Source organism: Schistocerca cancellata, chromosome 6 (assembly GCF_023864275.1).
Source record: "Schistocerca cancellata isolate TAMUIC-IGC-003103 chromosome 6, iqSchCanc2.1, whole genome shotgun sequence".
NCBI classification, from domain to species: Eukaryota; Metazoa; Arthropoda; class Insecta; order Orthoptera; family Acrididae; genus Schistocerca; species Schistocerca cancellata.
The window spans coordinates 399364508-399366513 of NC_064631.1; the positions used below are offsets into that span (position 1 = coordinate 399364508).

At 42.9% G+C, this 2006-nt stretch overlaps 1 pseudogene; it reads right to left on the minus strand.

The window, feature by feature from the left end:
- Positions 1 to 1362: 1362 nt before the first annotated feature.
- Positions 1363 to 1480, minus strand: LOC126089538 (5S ribosomal RNA; annotated as a pseudogene).
- Positions 1481 to 2006: the final 526 nt, after the last annotated feature.

Sequence of the window (2006 nt, forward strand, 5' to 3'; positions counted from 1 at the left end):
TGTTGTAAGGGGTGGGTGGGGGGGGGGAGGGGTATGACGCGAGTAAAACTTTGGGTCACTCGTCATCGGTCTGGCGTAGCACAAAGTTGAAAACAACGTACATAAAGCATCTTCCGAACACAGGTGGAAGGTGGAATAAGAAGAGATGCGTCAGCTTAGCGTCTTTATTCCGAGCTGAAATTAATTTGTTTTATCGCGTGTTTACCTTATTTTGCATTAGTTAGTACACTTCTTTTTCTTTTGTTATACTATATTTGTACCTACTCAAGCGCTTCATGTCAGTTTTCTTTTATTTTGGGACACAGTTCGAGCTAAAATAAAATTAAGTTATTCCTGAAGTAATAAGCACAGGTTTCGGTAACAGTGATCGTGTGAAAAACTTTCCTTTTTGTTATTTACGTGAGCTGGAAAGTTGTATGAAGACTGTTGATATAGTTCTGCACCATTTGTTAACCAATGAGCTTACCAAATAGACAACAGACTTGCCACTGCACCGGGAAGCGTAGGGCCATCTCTGTTCATTAGTGGCTTACTAGATAATTGTTAACAACTGTTAAATGATGTTTGCGGACGTCGCTGTTGTTCACAGGTGAATGATGTCTGATGACTGCTGTGACATTCAAGAGGACTTTACTTCGAGCAGCGCATGACGCCGCTTTGATGACTCTCCTGATTACCTCGACTGTCTCAAGCCATTTTCATTCTTTGATGTAATTATCGCTTCTTCAACTGGAGAGTATTCTTCAACCACTTTCTGTGTTGTGCCACACATTTCACTTCTATGTGTCTAACGCACGCAAAATCCTTCCTTACTTTATTCTTTTGCTGACCTTAAATTGTTTTTCTGCTGGTTTCCCTTTCAGCAACAAGTTAACTCTCTCAAACCTGTGCCTTCGTCTGGTAACCTTTTCCCATGCACCTCATACCTCGCGTGTTCCTCATAATATCTCTTGATTTCATAAATAAAAGTAAGTTATTACTGCCTTCCTTTACCGTAAAGATACCATTGCAAGAGGGAACTGTTTGTTATTACTCAGTTAATGCGATATTGAGCTCGAGCTTTCGAAGACATTTTCTTCGCGGTTAATAACCCAAACAATAACTTGTACTGGTCTGTTTGAACTACGAGCGTAACAGACAACGTTTTAAACAAATAACGTGAAGTGTAAATACTATGAAACTCAGTAATTTACTTTTATTCATCCCGAACAGGCCATGAAGGCCGCCGTGTCATCCTCAGCCTATAGGCATGTGGTCAGCGCACCGCTGTCCCGGCCGTATGTAAGTTTCCGAGACCGGAGCCGCTACTTCTCAATCAAGTAGTTCCTTAGTTTGTCTCACAAGGGCTTACTGCACCCCGCTTGCCAACAGCGCTCGGCAGACCGGATGGTCACCCATCCAAGTGCTAGCCCAGCCCGACAGCGCTTAACTTCGGTGATCTGACGGGAACCCGTGTTACCACTGCGGCAAGGCCGTTGGCTAACTCAGTAATTAAGGAAATAAATTATCTGAGTCTGTGATCACAACGTATTTTTGCGAACAATACCGTCAGGATCGCGTAAAATGCTTTCATTTATTACGAAAGTTAGGCCACTGAGATCATCAGATCAAAACTTGGATCTCGTGAAACGAGGTTCATTCTCACTTAGTAAATTGTTTGCTTTAGCTGGACACTGACTTTGGTGTAGGTTCTGTTCGCCCTCCTGAGGCAAAGTTTTGTTCTGACACTGGACCTTGTTTTGCAGGCTGTAAGTTTTGACCTAATGACGTCAGTAGTTGAAACGTCGAACTAAATAAAAAAACTAAGCAAATATAGACAGCCTTATTCGCAAAACTATGAAACTCATCACTTGTGCTGCTTCTGTAAACTGTAGCCAAGACGAAAGGCGTACCGTCTTCACGAAACCTTGCAGTGTGCAGTGTCCGTTTAGTCTGTTGCCCGCCGGTGATTATGTGGATCCTGAGAAACATACTGTCTGCCGATTGCTAAGAGGCAGTCACCGAAG